General features: G+C 52.3%; 1 protein-coding gene and 1 long non-coding RNA gene across 12 annotated transcripts in view; one reads left to right on the top strand and one right to left on the bottom strand.

Moving 5' to 3' along the window:
• On the bottom strand, positions 1-5,262 carry LOC124511548 (uncharacterized). 2 transcript variants are annotated; one of them, XR_006961925.1, is made up of 4 exons: positions 4,798-5,262; positions 3,097-3,267; positions 1,889-2,602; positions 1-86 (listed from the first exon to the last, which is right to left on the bottom strand). It is a non-coding gene; the product is annotated as an uncharacterized LOC124511548 (long non-coding RNA). The 2 variants fall into 2 exon arrangements; XR_006961926.1 differs by lacking the exon at positions 1-86 and having other exon boundaries at positions 2,080-2,602; positions 5,001-5,262.
• The window catches only part of ZDHHC7 (zinc finger DHHC-type palmitoyltransferase 7), a 26,545-nt gene continuing 12,165 nt past the window's right edge, over positions 5,262-19,641 (top strand). For 3 of the 10 annotated variants that reach the window (XR_006961924.1, XR_006961923.1, XM_047078856.1), the window contains exons 1-2: positions 16,738-18,572; positions 18,820-18,905. The gene's annotated coding sequence lies outside the window, so the exon portion shown is untranslated. Of the gene's footprint in view, positions 5,573-6,216; positions 6,376-7,850; positions 9,675-10,757; positions 10,780-16,737; positions 18,573-18,819; positions 18,906-19,641 lie in introns of those variants that run through there. The other 7 variants (XM_047078859.1, XM_047078857.1, XM_047078860.1 and 4 more) reach the window with 7 other exon arrangements.

Here is a 19,641-nt window from a genome sequence, read left to right as displayed (position 1 = left end):
GCTCCGCTGACATTTACGAGCTGACATTTTCCTGCCTCCATCATTGCCCTTCTCCAGTCTGTTCTGCACAGGGCAGGTGGAGTGACCTGTAAAAACCACAAATGTGGGGCGCCCGGGGGGCTCAGTCGGTTGAGCGTCCGACTTCGGCTCAGGTCGTGATCTCGCGGTTTGTGAGTTCCAGCCCCGCGGCCGGCTCTGTGCTGACAGCTGGGAGCCTGGAGCCTGCTTCGGACTGTGTCCCCTTCAACTCTCTGCCCCCTCCCCCACTCACGCTCTGTCTCTGTATCAAAAATAAATAAACGCTAAAAAATAAAAATTAAAAAAAGAAAACCCTACAAATGTGACCGTCTCCTCCAGTGGCTTCCTACTGCCCTTCAGATGTGGCCAGAATCCTTCTGGTTGTTAGCACGACCTGGCCCTTCCAAGCTCTCCAGCCTGGTCTCCCCCAGTGCCCCTACCCCCCACCCCCGTCCTCCCCACACTGGCCCCTTGCAGAGCTTCAGAGGATCGATGCTGCCCTCTACTGAGGCCTCCCACCTACCCTTTTGCCTGGAACCCTCTTCCTCCACCCCCAACACCCCCTTGCTTATCAAATACCCGTGTGTCCTTCGCATATCACAGCTGAAAGGAAACCACGTGCCCCCCCTCCCCGGGGGGGGGGGGCAGGCCAGCTTCCCAGGTGCACCCTTTTACCACATCATGTCCTCTGCCTTTATAGGAACACGCCTGTTTGTAATCGTGCACTTGTGTATTTGCTCAGTCTATGTGCTCTGTAACAGGCAGGGACTTTGTCTGCTTTTGCTCACTCGCGTGTCTGCAACACCTGACAAGGTGCCAAGCACGGAGTAGATCCTTAAATGCTTGTTGAATGAGCCAACAGGACAAAGAGAGGATGAGCAGGATGGGCGGGGCCTTGCTTCCAGGCGGGTTGGTGATTGGGCCCTGGCAGCAGGAGCAGGCAGGTGGCAGGGCTCCATATAGCCCCGTCCTAGTGTGCGGCCTGCCCCCCCCCCCCCCCCCCCCCCCGCTTAGGGGAGCGTGGTACAGCCTAAGGAACAGCATCTTCACAGGCAGACAGAAGGAGGTCTGCAAGCTAGCTGTGCTGTCCCTGCTAGGCCATCACTTAACTCTGAGCCTCAGTTTCCCCAGCTGTGCAAAGGGATCACACCAACTTCGGAGGGCTGTGAGGCTGAGGTGAGTCTATGGGGAGGCCAGCAGGAAAGAGGACAGACCTGCGTCTGACTCCTGGCCCTCCCCCTCCTAGCTGTGTGACCCTGAGCCGCCACTTAACCTCGCTGAGCCTCTAGGAAAGGGGCCAGGCACGGTGTGCTCGCTCATTCGTTCAACGTAGATTTCTTGGTTGATGGGCGCTGGGAAGCACTAGCGGACAAGGGCAACAGAGCTCCCCGCCTCTCGTGAGGCTTGCTCTGCAGCAGGGGATGGACCGCACCGGAAGTGAACGACGTATGGCGTTAGCGGACACGTGACAAGGAGCGAAGCAGGGAGGGGGAAGTTTGAGATGGGGTTCCAGGGAGGAAGGTGCCACAGGATGAAGCCCTAAAGGGCATGAGAGAGCCATCGAGGCGACAGAGACCCGAGCCCAGAGTGTGGCACCCAGTAGGTCCTCCATACCCATCCACTGGCCATTCGCCTTCCCCACCGAGCGGGGGCCCCAGCAGGCTCCACCCACAGCCGGGGGCGAGGTGGCCCGAGCAGAGGAGCTCAGGACATACCACTCAGGGCTCTTGAGACTCCGGGGGCCTCGTCCAATACCCAACCGTTGTGGACGGTCAGCTTTCTAGCTTCCCTAATTCTGGCTGTTGCATTCGATACCACAGAACCCGCGGGAAAACATAAGGCAAAACCCAAACCCCCTTCCAGAACGAACCTCTGGTTTTCCACTGTACAACCTCCGGAAGTGCCCGCCTCTTTCTCTCTCTGCCGCTGTCTACTTGCGGAAGAGCTGGAGGAACACACAGCTGGCACCGGGACCAAGACACCGAGTTTTATTAGTAGCCCGGCACCCCCCCCTCGCGGGTAACCCTTGCCCCCCCCACGTGTGCCCATACCAAAGACCAGTTTTGCCGGGAGTCCGAACCTTTTATTGATGCAACCACGCAGCACGTACCGTCTCAGGTCTTGCTTCTTTAACCCAACACGTGTTTGTGCGACTGGTCTCTATTTTGTACGGTAGTTCATTGTATGGGTACGCACCATTTATCCATTCTGTCGGTCACGGACATTTAGGTTGTGAACCGTCCAGCAGGTGTCTTCCGGTGAACACAGGTCCGTGCACGTGCGGCTTCGGCAGAGACTCCCAAGTGCCGTAGGAGGGAGTTTAACGATTACCTGTTCCTCCCCCCCGCACCCCCCCCCAGCAGCGGATAGAGGCTCCGAGTTATTCCAGGTGCTCGCCAGGGCTCGGTGTTTTTTCATTCCGGCCATGTTGGTGGGTGTGTAAACATTTCCCTGTGGTTTCAGTCTGCGTTTCCCGGACGTCTAGTGAAAACAAGCACTTTTTCACGTTTTGGACAGTCTCTTCTGTGAGGTGCCTCCCCACCTGCTGGAGCGTGTTGACTCGTTCAATTACATTTTTGTGTCTCTAAAAATAAACACACGGCCAGAAAGTTAACAAGTCACAGGGGTGCCTGGGTGCTTCAGTAGGTTAAGTGTCCGACTCTTGATTTCGGCTCAGGTCACGATCCCACCCTGCGTGAGTTCGAGCCCCGAGTAGGGCTCTGCGCTGACAGCGCGGAGCCTGCTTGGGATCCTCTCTCTCCCTCTCTCTGCCCCTCCCCTGCTCTCTCTCTCTCTCTCTCCAAATAAATAAATAAACTTAAAAAAAAATCAATACATTACATGCCCATTTCTTGTGTATCTGTCCGGGGATAGCCTAAGTATATACAAACGTATGTATCTCCCCACTCTGCTTTCTTACACAAGAACACGCAGTTTTACACAATAGACCTGATATAGCTTGAAGACCAGATATCTGAATTCGTGAAAACACGCCTCATTTCCTTTTTACAATTATAAAGCACGCTGTTCCCTTTTGTGTGCGCAACGTATTTTTTTTTTTTTTGCAATGTATTTTACCTAATATATTCACAGGCTTACAGGGCACCGCCAGTCTTTTGCTTCTACAGCGTGCTACCGTGTGAACTCCAGGGCAAACAGCTTTGTGCACGGGGGTAAGGCTACCTGTAGGAGAAACTCCTGAGGGGAATTGCTGGGTCAAATTTTTGTGGCTCATATTGCTATCTTGCTCTGCAAAGAGATGAACAATTTACAATTGCATCAGTCGGGGCTGTTTGCCAACAGAGCATTCCCGAGAACCTTTATCTTTGCAAACCTACTAAGTGAAAAGTGCCATCTCCTTGTACTTCAGATTTGCATTCATTCTTTGGACTGCAAATGAGGCTGAGCATCCTTCCATATGTTTGAATAGAGCCTTTACTTTAAAAGGGCTGCTTCCTGGGATAGGTGGTGAGCTGGAACCTAGCTCCTGAAGGGTAAACAGAACTGACCCGGGAGGTGGGAAGTTTCCTCTCACTACAAGGGGAATGGGAAATATTAGGTTTTCTGCTCCCAGGGCCTCAGTGAAATCAGGGAGAGGCAAACACTCTGTGTTGAACCACAGTCTTAAAACAGGAAGAAACCTTAGAAATCAAATCTAATCTCCTATTTTAGAGATAAACAAACAAAAAAAAACCCTGAGGCTTGGAGAGGGGAAATGACTCGCAGAAGACCTTTTGAAAAAACATGCCAATTCTGTCGAGATTAAAAAACAAAACAAAACAAAACAAAACCCTTGATAACAGTTGTTTTTGCCAACTGCTGCTAAATACTGTTAAATATTTTAATGGATTATTTTATCGCGCCATTTCCTTTAGGAAAGCGGTGCACCGTCAAAGTTATGATACACAAGATACGCCAGGATTAAAAGCATAGGCAATATAAACAAGTTGGGGACTATCAGAAGAATTATGGGGTGGGGATCCCTCTACCCTCCACTTTTTTGCGACAGACTCTGAAATGGGCCAAAAAGATTATTAGGCGTCTTCAATGAACACTAGACATTGTCTGGCACACCCTTCTGGGTTATCTGGTTCCTTGGGGTCTTCTCCTTTCTTTAAGTTATTGATGACTTTACAGGCTGCAGAGGCGATGCAAATGATTCTTGTCCATAGATATGAGGCATAAAGTCAACTCTGTCTGGTGAAAGTTCAAGCCAGTTCCGCATCTGTTAAGCAAATTTTCTTTTTTTTAAAGCCCTATTCTTTTAACTCGGCTCATAACAAAGATATCCCAAGCACAGGCCCGCTTGCTGTCACGGTGTTATTCAATCATCCTTTCTTTCAGCCCATGCAAAAAGAATTGGTCACTGATTGAAGGCCTCACTCACTTTCCTCCCTTGTGGAAACAAATCCCAAAACGAAGACAGCAGGAAATGGGAGGCTCAGAGAGGGTGAACTAAATTCACAGCCCCATTTTGAATACAGAGGTACAAGATACAGTAACAAAAGTTCCAACTTTTAAATGCATCCCCCACCCTTACTTCCAAAAGTTTAGCCGGAGTGACCTTCTGGAAGCAAGAATGGTAAATGGCGAGAAGGTGGCTTGCACACAGGGAGATTCTGATAGATCCCTTGGCTGTCATTACGGCTGTCATTAATCTTACAACGATTTAGCAAGCACTTACCAGTTTAAGAACAAACACTGAGCACCTACTTCCCAGCCCTGCGGAAGTCGCCCCCAATACTATAGGAAAGTCAAAGAAATAAAGCCTGCGTCTACCTTCAAAGCACTTAGGACCTATCGTCCGGAGGGAATCGCTGGGATGCTCAGAGCGGGGTCCGGAGGCGCAGCGGACCCCAGCAGCCCCCAGTCCAGGGCGCTTCCCCTTCTCCCCACGCGCTTTCCGGCCCAATCGTTTCCACCCCCGCTCCTCCATTTCCCCATTTTCTGAGTTCTCGCTCCGCACACTGTACAAGCCACACCTAAAGCTGGCTCTGGGCCGCCTCCGCGGCCTCCGGGACGAGAGCGCTCCACCGAGTTTGACAGCCTGACGGCGCGGCTTGGACCGTGCGGCGGCCCGTAGCCCCCATCCTTTCCCTTCCGCACGTCCCTTTGGATGGAGCCTTTGATTTTGGCGAGAGGAGCTTTCGGCTGCGAGCTGCCTGCGGCAGAAAACTGTTAGCCCTTAGGCCTCTCGGCTCCACGACGACCGCGGCTTCCAAGCCCCCACCAATCGCCTCCCGCGCCCTCTCCGCGGCCCGAGCGGCGCGGCCGGAACTGCGCAAGCGCGGCGCCGCTGACCCCGCGGGGTTCACTTCCGGGGGTCGCGCCGCCCGGCTCCCCAGGCAGGGCTCTGCGCTCTCGTGTCCGCTCGGCGGCTGCCTCCCTCAGACCGGGCCGGCGGGACGTGCCCGAGCCGAGCCGCGGGGCCCGCTCCGGCCCGGCCATGAGCGCGGCCGCATGATGCGTCCCTGCCTCGGCCGCTGCAGTCGCCGCCGCCGCCGCCGCAGGCCGGGAGGAGCCGCAGCGCCGGGCGACCCCGCCCGGGCCTCGGGTGAGTGCGGCGGGCCGGGCCGGGCCGGGGCCGGGCGGGCTGCTCACACCCCGGCCTCCCGGCCACTCCCTGTCCCCGGCCCGGCCTTCCTTCGGCCCCCCTGCGCCCTCTCCTCCGGACGCCGCGCTTCTGCGACCTTCCCGAGCTCCTCGGGGGCACCTCTGTGCCACCTCTGTGCCTGCGCTTGCCTTCCCTTTCAGGTGTCTCCTGTCACTCTTGATCTCTCGGGATACGGCCCGAATCGCAGCCCCAGGTTTTCGCCTGACCTTGGGCGTGACACTTAGCTCTCCCGAGCCGCGGTTTCCCCCTCTCATAAACTAATAACGGGGTTGTTGTTAGAGCCAAAAGAAAGAGTGGCTATAAAACCTTTCTGTAACCTGTAAAGAGTGCTTTATAGCCAGGCATTACAAAGGGCTTTCTTGAACTTCGCCCGTGGCTTCTCGAATGCTCCTGTTCTCCCCTTCTTTCTGAAAAGTTTGAATAATTCTCTCATTCTTCGCCCATCTTCCTGATGATCTTCCCTTCCCCCGATCAACGATCTTTGGCGGGGGGGGGGTGGCGGGGGTGGGGGTGGGGGTTGCCGGACTGGGCATCTGGGGCGATCGGGTCAGCCTTCAGGACAACGTCTGTGTCTTTTCTTGCAGCCAAGGTTCATCCCTCCCGAGGCGTCATTGCTGCTGGAACTAAGTCTCTCTGCTGTTGGACCGACACACTTTGCTAGCTTACAAGTAACCAACTCATTATGCTTCCTTTCGTGACCAGTCGTGCAGTGAGTCTGCTTAGTGTCTTTCCGTGCTGCTCGTGTATGTATCTATTTTACTCTTACCGTCTCAGGTGGTCTAGAAACCTGGATCAATACACAGTTCTCCCTACACTCTTCCCCTCACAGACGAGGAGTTTCATTTCTTTGTTTTACAACCTGAACTCACCTACAGTCACCTTTTAAGAGGTCACCTTGTGAAGCTTCCTGGTTAGGAAGTCAGAACTCGACTAAAGGGAAAAGCTCTTGGGGTATTTGAACAAACGGGGTGGAACAGAAGTGTTGAATTGCATTCCTTGAACACCCTGGGAGGTGTTCGAGGTAGAAGGGTTCGGGTTATTGAGGTTAGTTGGGCGTTGTGTATTTCTGGGAGTTAGACCGGTGGGTTCACCTTGACTTTTGAGGACAAGATGATGCGAAAGGTAGCTTCGTAAAGAAGTCATCCGACAGCCATCGGAAGGAACTCTTCGCACGGATGTCTCGGCTCAAAGCAAAGGGCGTAAAACGTGTACAGAAATATTCCTGCCACCAGTGGCTCAGAGCCTGCCTCAGGTTACAGGGAGCGAATTGGATCGTTGCAGCCGTGCTAACCCATCCACGATAAAAGCAGAAATCCCCTTCTAGAAAAGGACAAGTGTTAGCAGGAACAGAACGAAAAGGAACTTCATTAAGAACAGTCTGGATTCGGTCAAAAGTACGGATACCTTTCTGCTTTCTTACTGAAAGTGTTACCTGCAGGCTCGAGACTCTTACCGATAGTATCGTTTTCCGTAATTTGAGGCAGTGGGACTGGAAATAAATTTGCATTGGAACCTAAAGTGTTTGGAATGAAGTGCAGGCGGGGCAAGTCTACAGATTATCTACCGGATAATTTTCCGGAAGTGGCTCCTAGGGATCATGTTTCTTAAAAACAGTGTTTTTAATTATAAAAATAATACAGCTCGGGGTGTCTGGGTGGTTCAGTCGGTGAAGCGGCCGACTCTTGGTTTCAGCCCAGGTCATGATGTCACCGTTCGTGAGCTCGAGCCTCCCTCTGTTTCTGCCCCTCCCCCACTCTCTATCACTCTCAAAAAAATAGTAAGTTAACTTACATAATACAGCTTATTTTGTATAAAAAGTCAAACGCTAGAGCAGAGCATAAAGTGTGAACACTCATTGTACTCCCTTGTGTCCCCAAAGCCAGTGTCCAGGGTCAGTATTCACAACTGGCCGCATGACCATTCAGCCGCGGCATCTGAGATGTGTTTAGGTCGACTGTGAGAGTGGGTCACTTCCAGAGTTTAGAGGGAACAGTCCTGTCAGACCACCCTCGCTTCTGACACCAGCTGCAAGTTTTGGGGTTCTCAAAACCACCTTCAGTTTTGATTGTTATTGAGAAGGACTCGCGGAACTTGCTGAAAGCTGTTAGGGCACAGTCGAGGCTTTTTTTACAAGTAAAAGGTAAAGATTAAAATCAGCCAAGGGAAGAGGCTTCTGGCTCAGAGTCTGAGGGCACAGTCGAGGCTTTTTTACAAGTAAAAGGTAAAGATTAAAATCAGCCAAGGGAAGAGGCTTCTGGCTCAGAGTCTGAGGAAGGAGCCAGGGTGAAGCTCGGGTCTTCTTCTCTCTCAGATCCAGAATGTGTCACATTCCTCGCACGGATGGGACGGCTCGCGCGCGCGCGGGGCACTCCCAGCCAGGGAAACTCAGAGGAGCCGTGGTGCTTCGAGTCCTCTTTGGGGTTCCCTTTCATAAGCATAATTGGGTGATTCATCAATTGCCATGCTGATGCTGCGTGCCCCAGAGCCCCCCTCGGAACCACCTTGTTGGTCTCAATGGTGTGGCCAGCTCCCACCCGAGATCAGACTGTCAGCCCAGGACAAAGGCCAGACCTCCTTTTGGGCAAGGTTAAACTTTTTATTACACAGGACCCTTCCTTCTTTCATGGTCCCTTTGTACTTAAAAATACACTCTTTTGCTTTACCACTAACGAATGGCTACCTTCTGGAGCATGGAGGAGACAGAGGCCACTGGGAGAATTCGCTCAACCTTGATTTTTTTTTTCTAGCTAAAATATCCCCCAATGTCCATCAGTCTTTTTCTTTCCTTTACCTCTGAGGAAGAGAGAATCCCTCTTCCCATTAACTCTGTGTCTGTTCTTTGGTCAGCCTGTTTCGGGACCGGCGTTCAGTCATTTCCTCTTACTTTTTGCCTCTTTGTTTTTTTTTCCTCTTTCACTGACTGCTTTGCCTCTGTCTACAAACATGTCTTTGTCTTGCTAATCTTTGCTCTGCTTACCACTGAGTTTTATTCCATTCTTGGAAAACCTTGTTAGAATCCTATTGTCTAATAAAATCCAGATCCTAATGGGCCCAAGATAATGCCTCACGTTGGCACAGCATCTTACAGTTTGGAAAACAATTACGTCATCCTACAATCCCCTGTAGATAGCGGGGGCTTGGTAAGTGCTTGATCCATGGGTAATTTGGCTGAGCAGAGGGTGAGATTCCTCAACTTGGAGGAGACAGCAGGAACAGAAGCACAGAGGGGTAAGAGGGCATCGTGAGGGAACCGGCATACGCGCCGTGTGAAAGAGAGCGTGAGCACCACGCCTGAGAAGGAAGGGGAGTCAGATTCAGTGGGGCCTGGAATGCCATGGGCAAGGCTGAAAGGTTTTGGACCAGACTGACTCTGACGCACCGGGTGATGTTTGGTGATGACTCCTGCAGCTGCATGGAGGGTGGTTGGACCTCGCGACCGACCGTGGAGATTAGGATTCTGCAGAGGCACCTGCCGGAGGCGAGGTGCCTAAACTTGGTGGCGGGAAAGGTGAGAAGAGAAGGGGCCGAGCCCTAAGCAGGAGGTGTCCTCGAGCCTGTAGGGAGGGGTGGAGGGGTTGTGTGCCTAGAGGGCGACAGGGACTTAATAAATACCGGTTGCCTGAGGAGTGCTCCCGGTACGTGGGAGGAGAGGAGGGCTCTGTGTTTAGCTGGTGCTTTGGAAAGGGTGCTGTTTGTTTACAGCACCCAGTAAGCAGGGGGCAGGCAGGATAGAGAGGCCGCCAGTGTCTCTCGAGACAGGCTCTTACAGTATCAGTTCTGTGTGGAAATGTTTTGAATTCTTAGAGTTCCATATTCCCTAATTCAATTTATTCGTTACAGAATGCGTTTTCTAACACCAAGTGCTCTGGGAGGCGGTGTATTTTAATGGAAGAGCATGGGCTTTGGAGTCAGAACGGTCCCACGTCCACCCTTTACTGGCTGTGAGCTCGGGCAGGTTACTGTAGCTGTAAGGCTGCATCTGCTCGTGCCTGAAGTGAGCTCATATTAGGGCCTTGCTCTTAGGCTAGCGGCCGGCTTCAAGGTAATAATGTATGTAAAGTTCCGGGGTGCACGGGGGGTGCGTAGTGATTTGCCTTTCTGATATCTTACATTGTCGTTAATTTGCAACTGAGAGCTAGCTACGTTAGCACGTCAGATGTTCCCAGTGTTTTGGATTTGGGCGAGTCTGATGTTGCAAGAGTTCACGTCGTGTTAAACAAGGAACCCCTATTTAGGAAGATGTGGAAAGAGGCTGGGATTCGCCAGCCTGGTTCAGGTCCAGCCGTTCCCTGGGACAGGACACCTAAGAGGTTTGGAACTCTGGTGTTCTTTGTGTCTCTGGATTTAGAATTCCTGAGGGTTCGTTTACCTTTTTTGGGATCTTTAGAAAAAGCTTTCAGAGACAGGCTGTGGCTCTCGCGCAGGGATAACCGTGAAACCTCTGGGATATCGGTGAGCGCGTCCTTGAGGCCGCCTCATCCAGCCCGTGCTCAGGATGACACCCTGGAAATGGAGATTCCCCCAGAAGTGTGGGATTCTCTCCTCCTCCCCTTCTCTCTCTCTCCCCTCAACCCTTCCGCACGTCTCCCTGACTGCTTTTCGCAAGGCTCCCAGACTCCTGACCGCGCCCCCCGCCTCCCCCACCCCGGCCAGATCCCACCGCCTCCCCTCCGTGTCCCTGAGTCTTCTCGGGCACACTCCTTGCCCCTCAGCTCACTGCACAGACAGGTGCAGAGTGCGCAGCGTCCTGGGGGTGTGCCGGGACATTGCAGGGCATGTGGCAGCCCGCGAGGTGGGGGGGTCAGCAGGCTCCGGGTCAGGTAGAGCTTTAGACCACAGGGAGGCCTTTGGATGTTAATCTAACGGCAGAGGCCCCTCCTTGGGTGGTTTTGTTTTGTTTTGTTTTGTTTTTTTTAATTTTTTTTTCAACGTTTATTTATTTTTGGGACAGAGAGAGACACAGCATGAACAGGGGAGAGGCAGAGAGAGAGGGAGACACAGAATCGGAAACAGGCTCCAGGCTCTGAGCCATCAGCCCAGAGCCTGATGCGGGGCTCGAACTCCCGGACCGCGAGATCGTGACCTGGCTGAAGTCAGACGCTCAACCGACTGCGCCACCCAGGCGCCCCATCGTTGGGTGGTTTTAAGTAAGGGAGGAGTATGATCTGATTTGTATCTGTGAAACCTTATTCGGGGTGGGCCGTGGGGTGAGGCAGGCAGTGACGGTAGAGACCGACCGGGAGCGCTGGGGAGGCGCCCTGCGGACTGCCTGGCGGAGGGCTCGTGGCCGTGGTTTGGCTGGGCAGGAGGTGGAAGAGGGCAGATTTGGGCTGGTTTTGGAGATGGCGCCCACAGGACTTGCTGGAGGGTTCGATGTGAAGAGGTGGGGGGGCCAGGTGGGGGAAGAGTTCAGTGAAGAGTGACTCCTATGTTTTGACCTTGACAACTGGAGGAGGTACGCCCTACGGAGCTGCGAAGGTCCGTAAGGGTTTGGTGGGCGGAGGGGGTTGTTGGGGAGGATCTACTCAGTGAGGGCTGGTCCAGATGGCTGGATCTACTCAGTGATGTACGGTTCGTTTCGGAGCTTCCCAGATATGCGTATCATTAGCAGCAGTGTTCGTGGGCCCGAGAGCCCAGAAGATCCTTTAGAGAGAGCGGAGATAAAGGGAAAACCCAGGGCTGAGCCTGAGCACCGCCACCGAGGCACCTACAAAGAGGAGGACCCAGTCAGAGACTGAAGCGTGGCCTGTGGGAAAGAAGGAAAACCCAGCACCATCCCCCTGCACCCATGAGATTGGCTCCTGGTGGGTGCGTTTCTCCATCTGCCATCTTTGGTCGGCAGCATCCGAGGCCTGTTCTGGAGCGGTTATGTATTTTAGTGTCGAAGACCTTCCTAGAAACCTTAAATAAGTTTACTTGTCACAGTGTGCATAATGTGCCAGCATATTATTGAGACTTGGCTTTGCTTGGCTTAATATTCTGTTGGGTTTTTTCCCCCTTAAATGTTAATATTCTGTTCTTTGGATTCAATAATTTGAGAAGATAGTGGTTTTGTACAGCATACATCACTGGTAGGGTTTGAAAGCACAAACTAAATCTTTCGTGATTGCAAAATGATGGAAGGAACGTTCGAGAACGTAATTGCCGTCAATACACTACAGCACGTTATGTGGCCACTCCATTCTTTCCTTCTTTCAGCAAGTCCAGCTACGACTCTACGGCCTATAGTCCTCCGCTCCACCCTGGCTCACTTACCATCCAGGATGAAGGTTGATGCCCCGGGACAGACGTGCTAGACCTTTCCCTTCACGTCCTTTCAGGTTGCAGCCTGTTTGCACAGCCACGTGCTGGAACTTATTTTTATCCCGAAGGGCCCCTCTGCTGAGCTCTTGGAGCTGCCCTGCTCATCCAGCCTCCGTCCGACCTGGCCACCTTGTCACTTCCTCCAAACCCGGTTCTTAGTCTCACCAGGACCTCCAGCTCCTTAGAATTTTCTGCCAACTGGCTTGTCAGGCTTCTCCCCTTCCTCCTGCATTCCACAACGGGTCATTTCAGCTCAGGCCTTGCCTTTGACACCTGGTTTTCCATCGAATCATCGGTCATCGTGGCTACTCTCCAGCCCCGCGTAAGCCTTTGGGTGCTGAGCTGGGCTCTTGGACAGCAGAGCAAAGTGGTCCCATCACGTTGTTAGAAAGTGGGGGTCTGCGGCACCTCGTGGGCCCACCACTTGCTCGGCTGCTCTCCCTGCAGCAACCGTTCCCCGATCTCAGTGGCTTCCTGCACTTGCAACACCCACAGCCCACTGGTTACTCTTTGCTCAGAAAACAGTGCTGTGGGGTGTAAACGGCTTTAGCTTCAGCCCATCTCCATGGTTTTCCATAGACCCCCTGCCCCACTGTTGCTTCCTCCTTCTCAGGAAGGGGGACCGTCCCCCCGAGTCTGCAAACTTGGACCCTCATCCTTTCAAAACACAAAAGTGCAGCGAGCCTAAATTACATTTGTAGTGGCAAGAAAAGTTCAGCGAAGTACAGAATTAGAAAGAAAAAAGAAACAGGAGTAAGCATGGCGAGGCCTCTTAGCTTATGTTTTCTTGGTCTGATATCTTAATTGGCTCAACTGTACATAAATATTTCATTCTGTTTCCATTAAATCACTTTGGGGGCCGTGGTAGGCTTTTAAAAGCGTGACACAGTCAAACCAAGATGCACTTTGGTGACACCTGCGTGGAGCCCCTGCGGGTCCAAGGCGGCCCGTGTGCAAACGGGGACCCCGCACAGCCCGGGTTTGACCGCGCAGGCTACTTGCATGTGAATTTTTTTGATACGGTATATAATACCGTAAATGTGTTTTCTCTTATGACTTTCTTAACACTTTTTCTCGTGCTTCGTCATAAGAATACGTACAAAAATTGTGTTCGTTGGCCGTTACCGTCATCGTGAGGCTTCAGATCAACGGTAGGCTGTTAGGAGTTAGATCTGGGGGGACTCCGAAGTTACCCACAGGTTTTTGACTGTCTGTGGGGATGGCGTCCCCAACGCCGTGTTATTCGAGGGTCCGCTGTACCTCTTTAGGATTACCGTAGCGTATGAGATGGTGCACGAGAGCGGAAACTGAGAAACAGAATCCCCTCTGCTTTTCCTTCCAGCCGCGTACATCCTGGGCTTACCGGCACTTTTGGAAAGCGCTTCTCTAATTTTCCCACCACCCGCTCTCCCAGGCTCGTGGCCCCGGACTGAACCTGCCAGGGCGCGGTCCCTGAGGGGCTCCTCCAGTGCCCGCTTCGCTGGGGCTGACTGCTCCGGCCCGCCTGCTCTTCCCCGGCCCTTCTGGTGCCCTTGTGGCTCTTTGGACCCCGTCCAGGGCTCTGTGGCCCCTCGGGTGGTCACGTCCGGTCCCCCTTTGCTCGTCCCCTCTGTGCTGGGGTGTCTAGGTCGGGGCAGGGGGAGGGCGGAGGACTGTCCGCCAGTGTGTTCCACAGGTGCCCGTAAGTCTGTGAGTCCCAGTCTCGGGCTCTCTCCCTGAGTCTGCAGCTCCTGCGTCGCGGAAGAAGCGGCCGGGGCAGCCGTGTTTCCGAGTCCCTGTCGCGTCCTTGTATTGTGCCCCCGCTGCCCCATGCTGTCGGTCCCTGCTATGCTCTTTCTTCCTGGGCCTGGCTGTGAGATAGGGGCGCACAGGCCCTGCCCCCTCTTGGCCCCGGCCTGCGCCTTCTCTGCTCTCGGCCGCAGCAGCCTCCTTCCACCCGGGTCTCACCTTGTTGCCAATTACATTTTAAAGCATCTGTTCACAAAGTACTGGTGCCTCCCATTCCAGCGGAATGAGTCCAGGCTTCCAGACTCCTCCACGGGCCGTTCTGAGCACCTCGGAAGTGGCCCCGGTCTGCCCGTCCCCCCTGCCTCTCCCCGCCCTCCTTCTCCCCAGGCCTGAGGCCCCGTAGCACGCCGTGCGCCTCTCCCACCCGGGTCTTCTCACACTGTTCTCTCCGGTCTGGGCCCTGCCTGTTGTCACGGCCCACCACGCGGTCCCCTTGCTTTCTTGACGCTTTCTCTGGCTCCTCCAGACAGAATTGGCTGCCGTCCTCCCTCTCACTCGTCACACTTGGCTCCTAATTTGGGGGTAACACTTAGCATATTATTTACCAGCCCGACTGCCACCTCTGCTGCTCTGTGAACTCCTGTGGGCTAAAGCTCCCGTCTGTGCTTGTGCATCGGGGGCCTGGTGTAGAGGGGATGGTGTTGGAACCGCCCCCCCGCCCCCCGCCACGTTTGAATTCAGTAGATCTTTCGTGGCTTGTGTTTGCTTCATATGCTGCTTCTGTGCCTGAAGCAGAGAGTTGCTTATTCCTGCTTTTTATAGGTCATCAGTGGGTGTATGAATACTAAAGCCATAATGAGTTTAAACAGCATTGTAATATAAACATGAATACCAGACTCTAGGGTAGACATTCTTTTTATTGCAATAGAGAAAGTAATTATATCATGATTTTTTTTTTTTTTTAGATTTTATTTTTTTAAGTACTCTCGACACCCAGCATGGGGCTCACACTCAAAACCCTGAGATCAAGAGTCACACGCTCCACTCGCTGAGCCAGCAGGCGCCCCTCTTGATTCTTTTTTGTAGTAACTCATCACCAAGGAATACTGATATCTTTCGTTCGTTTGTTTTCAGTTTGTATTTGAGAACACATTTTCTGTTTATAGCCAAGGTAAAAAGCAAGGGAAGAGGCCAAGAACTTTGTCTGAAGGGACGTCTTGTCAGAGACGTCTTGGCTCCTGAGCGCAGCTTCTGGAGGAAACATCTGGCTGGAGCTTGGCTTCACTTGGCCTTTCCCACCCGGCACATGAACTCGCACTGGTTATTTTCCTCCTGTTCATTCTTTTAGTGAAGCGGAATTAATGTATGATGAAATGTACAATTTTAAGCGTACTGCTGATTGTTGGCCGTTTTTTTTAAATTTTTTTTTTTAATGTTTATTTTTGAGAGACAGAACGTGAGTGGGGGAGGAGCAGACAGAGAGGGAGACACAGAATCCAAAGCAGGCTCCATCCAGGCTCTGAGCTGTCAGCACAGAGCCCAACCCGGGGCTCGAACTCATGAGCTGTGAGATCATGACCTGAGCCGAAGTCGGACTCTCAATCGACTGAGCCACCCAGGCGCCCCTGTTTTGTTTTATTTTGTTTTGTTTTTTTAAGTTTTTAAAACAAATTTTTTTACGTGTTTTTATTTATTTTTGAGACAGAGAGAGACAGCATGAGCAGGAGAGGGGCAGAGAGAGAGGGAGACACAGAATCCGAAGCAGGCTCCGGGCTCTGAACTGACAGCACAGAGCCCGACGCGGGGCTCGAACTCACAGACAGAGAGATCATGACTTGAGCCGGAGTCGGACACTTAACCGTCTGAGCCACCCAGGCGCCCCGACTTTTGTCTTGACAGATGCTATGTCCCTCTCAGGATCTGAGGCATTTCCAACAGCTGAGAAGGTACCTTTGGCTCTTCTCAGTCATTCCCCTTGTGTTCAAACCCACTTTGAATTCTTTCAAAATAAATTCATGTTGCCTGGTTTCAAGGGCCATGTAGATGGCAGAACATTTTTTTTTTAATGTATTTATTTTTTAATGTACATCCAAATTGGTTAGCATAGAGAGAGCAACGATTTCAGGAGTAGATTCCTTAAGCCCCTTCCCCATTTAGCCCATCCCCCTCCTACAACGCCTCCAGCAGCCCTCTGTTCTCTATATTTATGAGTCTCTTATGTCTTGTCCCCCTCCCTATTTTTATATTAGTTTTGCTTCTCTTCCCTTCTGTTCATCAGTTTTGTATCCTAAAGTCCTTATATGAGTGAAGTCATATGATAATTTGTCTTTCTCTGACGAATTTCACTTAGCATAATACCCTCCAGTTCCGGCCACGTAGTTGCAAATGGCAAGATCCCATTCTTTTTGACTGCCGAGTAATACTCCACTGTATATATACCCCACATCTTCTTTATCCATTCATCCATCGATGGACATTTGGGCTCTTTCCATACTGTGGCTATTGTTGATAGCGTTGCTGTAAACATTGGGGTGCGTGTGGTCCTTCGGAACAGCATACCTGTATCCTTTGGATAAATACCTAGTTTAATTTTTTTGGATAAATACCCAGCAGTTGCTGGGTTGTAGGGTAGTTCTAGTTTTAGTTTTTTGAGGAACCTCCCTACTGTTTTCCAGAGTGGCTGCACCAGCGTGCATTCCCACCAACAATGCAAAAGAGTTCCTCTTTCGCCGCATCCTCGCCAGCATCTGTTGTTGCCTGAGTTGTTAATGTGAGCCCTTCTGACAGGTGTGAGGTGGTATCTCAGTGGGTTTTGATTTGTGTTTCCCTGATGAGGAGCGATGTTGAGCATTTTTTCATGTGTCGGTTGGCTATCTGGATGTCTTCTTTGGAGAAGTGTCTATTCATGTCTTTGGCCCATTTCTTCACCGGATTATTTGTTTTTTGGGTGTTGAGTTTGATAAGCTCTTTATAGACTTTGTATACTAACCCTTTATCTGATACGTCGTTGGCATATCTCTTCTCCCATTCCGTAAGATGCCTTTTAGTTTTGCTGATAGTTTCCTTCTCTGTGCAGAAGCTTTTTATTTTGATGAGGTCCCAATAGTTCGTTTTTGCTTTCGTTTCCCTTGCCTCCAGAGAGGTGTTGAGTAAACAGTTTCTGCGGATGGCAGAAGGTTTTTGGGATTTAGCCACGTTGTTGCAGGTATCAGTAGCTTTTTCCCTCTTTGTTGCTGAGAAGTGTGCCATTGCAAGAATGTGCCGTAGTTTGTTTATTCGCCTCCTGGTGCTGGATATTTGGATTGTTTCTAGTCCGGAAGATTATGAATAAAGCTGCGTGAACAGTGCTGTCCATGTTTGTGTTCACATTCAGCGTTCTTGGGTAAATATCTCGAAGTGGAATTGTTGAGTCATAGGGTGGGTGTTTAACTGGGAGAAAGTGCCAGGCCGCTTTTCTTTTCGAAGTGGTTGCTGCGTTGGTTACTTTTTAAAATATATGCAAGTAATTGGGGATTTGGTCTCATTGTAGAGATGCTGCTCTAAACATGTCGTCTGAGCAGTCTTGTATTTTGCAAAGCCAGCTTTACTTTAAAACATTGTTACGTAAGCTTATCTGAAAACAGTTCAAAGTATCATTGCATATTAATAGTTGGTTACCGCTAGCTATGTGAACAAAGTTACTGTATATAAATACCATATTTTAAAAGTCTTCCCCCCCCCCCCCATTAGTTTCAGCAGCTTTGGAGTCACGGCCACATTTGTTCCTCAGAAGGGGCTCAGGGCTGGAAAGGTGCTTGGGGACAGTGGCCGGGGTGGAGGTGGGAGGACAGGCGGGGGGGTCGTCGGGTAGGTGCTGAGGGAGAAGTGGCTTCTGAGGCAGGACAGTGAGCAGCCTCGCTCTGCTCTGGAGCGTCTGTCTGGTGGCAGGGACTGGGGGGCCCCCGGAGAGGCGCCTCCCGCCTCCTGACCCCCGGCCCCTCCTCCTCCCCGACTTGCACGCCAGCCTCCCGCTGTCCTAGTCAGGGGTTTTGGTTTCGGAAGACAGCACCGACGGAGGGTTTGCTTGAGCAGAATAATCTATTGCAAGGACACGGGAGAAGGAACGGACAGGCGCCGGGACGGTGGGCCAGCCGACTGTATTTTATGCTGTCTCCTGAGTTCTTTCTCTTTGTCTCTTAGCTCTCCTTTTGGGAGAGTTCCTCACTCTCCTGTCCGATCCTGTTTTTAAAATTCTGTCACCATTTTTATTTTCAGTAACTAGGAAGTTCTCAGAATGTTCCTCTTTTGTTTCACAGATACGATTTCTTATTTCTTCTTAAGTTCTCTCTCTGCCTTTTGCCTGTTCTGTGTTTCTTTCTGGGGCTCTAGCCTTTTGCGAGCCCCATTGTGGGCTTTTTTCAAAACATCTGACCCACGTGTAAGCCAAAGAATTATGCTGTCCTCCTTGAACGCACACAGTGATGCGTGCCAGTCATATTTCAGAAAGACTGGAAATAAATGGACAGCTTGAAAAAAAAAAAAACTAATGAAAAGATTCGTGCTGGGAATAAAGACTGTTTATGTCGGGGGTCCCGCCCACCTTGTTATCTTCAGGCCCTTTTTCTCAGGGCCACACACGAGTGCTTCTACAGAGGCCACGTCTGGTTGCCGCCCGCGGGTGACCGGGAGCCAGAGGGAGACGCCAAGGGGGGCGGTCTTTTCCTCCAGTAGGCGGTCCTCACTCGGTTCCCCGTTTCCCTCCCTCCCCGCGGGCCCGGCATCCCCTGTCCAGCACCTCTCCCCTCGTGGTCTGCCTCTGTCCGGTTTTCTCTGTGATTCTCCTGCTGTGGCCGCTAAAACCGTTGTCGGCTTTTGAAACACAGGCTGGTCGGATGTGGCCTGGATTCTCCCTGGGGATCTTTCTCAAGAGGTTCGGGCTTCTAGACTCGCATTTAATCCTGGGGCAGGTGTAACGTGAATCACTTCAGAGTTTACTAGTAGTGGAAATGCAGAGGAGGGATGACTTCATCGTCAGGGGTGGTTCCGGGTAGCGGAACTTTACGTGACAAGTGTGATGTTGGTTATACAGCTCCCCGAATTAATCACGGCCTAAGAAATGCCGTGTACTTCAGTCGTAAGAGAAGTAACCTTTCTCATCAGATCTTGTTGTCTTTCAGATCCCGTCACATAGGACACTATGCACCTTCACATCCTGAAGAAAAGGCGCAAAATGTTCGAGTAATGCTTCGAGCTCGTTTGTGAGGTAAGCGAGGGGCCCTGCTGACGCTGACTGCATTCCTTGACGGGGCGGTTTGTGCGGTATAGACGGTCAGTCTTTGACCTGTGGGCTTCGGCTCGCTCGCCGCCTCTGGAGGGGGCTCCATGACACGAACCCATGAGCGATCTGTATGGCAGACGAGGTGGGCGCCGGGCGAGAATCAACGGGAAGCGTCGCCTGGATGGCAGTCCCCACACGTCGCGGCGACCCGCCGTGCCACCTGCCGCGTTCTGGGAAACCGCTGTCCCTAACGTGAGCATAAACAGCTCCGGTGCGGCAGTGTGGACGGCATCCCATTAAATCGGCCGCTAAAGTCCAATGATGACGGTGCGCCCCCGGCTCACCCGTCGCTCGATCGCGCTGCCTCCGGGTTCCCTCAGAGGTGGCCGTCAGGGCTCGGAGACGAGGGCGGTGCGGCCCTGAGCGGGGAGGGGGCCGCGCCCTCGCCCCGGCGGCTGCAGGCGGTGTCCCGTCTGCTGTCCCGTTTCCAGCGTCTGCATGGCTTCTTCACTTCCTCCCCTCCCTTCCTGTGGTGTAAACACAGTGACTCGGCAGAACGCTGGCTCGTGCAGCCGGTGACCGAGCACCCGGTCTAGCCGGCCGCGCCCTGCCGTGTTCAGCGCTTGTTTTCCTGGACACGAAGTGACTTTGGGCTGTCAGGTTCTTTTCCCGTGGCCTTCGGCTGATTTGACAAACGTGGCACATCGGCGCCCTCCCACGG

The sequence above is a fragment of the Lynx rufus genome, unplaced genomic scaffold, assembly GCF_022079265.1.
Source record: "Lynx rufus isolate CCGP_SWC_20201006 ecotype Redwood Valley unplaced genomic scaffold, mLynRuf1.p SCAF_16, whole genome shotgun sequence".
Classification (NCBI taxonomy): Eukaryota; Metazoa; Chordata; class Mammalia; order Carnivora; family Felidae; genus Lynx; species Lynx rufus.
This window is presented reverse-complemented; position numbering and strand designations above follow the sequence as displayed.